This window comes from Dendroctonus ponderosae, unplaced genomic scaffold (assembly GCF_020466585.1).
Source record: "Dendroctonus ponderosae isolate FM_Combo_2020 unplaced genomic scaffold, Dpon_F_20191213v2 Dpon_F_20191213_1, whole genome shotgun sequence".
Taxonomy (NCBI): domain Eukaryota; kingdom Metazoa; phylum Arthropoda; class Insecta; order Coleoptera; family Curculionidae; genus Dendroctonus; species Dendroctonus ponderosae.
The window spans coordinates 36,695,703-36,696,721 of record NW_026017110.1 but is presented as its reverse complement, the minus strand read 5'-3'; positions in this window follow the sequence as shown (position 1 = coordinate 36,696,721).

The following is a 1,019-nucleotide window of genomic DNA, read 5'->3' as shown; positions in this document are numbered from 1 at the left end:
TATGGATTGGCAGTGTTCAATAAGATTTCTAATCATTTTTTTCAAATTGATAGGCCTAACGGGTCCTTTGCTAAAAGTGAATGCAATTGGCTGTTTCCATTGCCTATATATACCCCTAAGCATAAACACATTTGCGTGATCACTTAGAACAGCACGTTTTTCATCTCCATAATCTTCTAATCCAATAATTTTGTCGTATCTCTTATACGCTAGGTTTGCTTGGATGGCCATTTCATCGAAAAGCAAGATGCACATTCTTTCTTGACGTGTTTTCATTTTTGCAACGGCATTTTCTAAGCTATCGAAAATTGCTTTGTTTATGCCCGCGTGAAACGGAATATTTTGTAACAGCACTCGAAGCGTTCTTGTAGAGGGCAACGCAAATATTTTGCTAAGCAATTTGTAGCCCTTTGGACTATTTTTAAAAAGAGACAATGCCAAATTTTTTTCCTCAATGTTGTAACGCCTAGCCTGTGCCTTCAACATCTGGTTTCTAATTTGGCATTGGATAAAATTGTACGTAGGTCTATTGACGTTCCGCAAAAGATATTGGAAATTCTGAGTGCCATCAATTTTATTTGCTGTAGCTAAACGATCCTGGAAAGATCTTAATTTATTTTTCATTGTGGAAACGGATACGTTTAATAATAATCATAAAATTATGTAGGTACAAAGCATCGCCAAAAATTTCAATACGAAAAGTACCTTTCTTGGTTTTGAGTGTAGTATTTATTTATAGCATTTGTGGATTTTGGTGACACTTGCAGTTTCGCTTTTGAATTTTCTGAAATAGTAAATTCGAATTTTGGTATTACTGAGTCGAACGTAACAGGTACAGGTTTTTTGTTTCCATGGTAACATGTACCCGGTTAACTTGATCTAAACAAAAATAAATTAATTTTCTCCCTTTTTGCAAATAGCTTAGAAACGGTGCTTCTCAGAACTAGGGCACCTTATAAAAACTGTCGTAAAATGAGACGTTAAAGTTGAAATCGAGAAAAAAAAGAGGGGTTTCCATT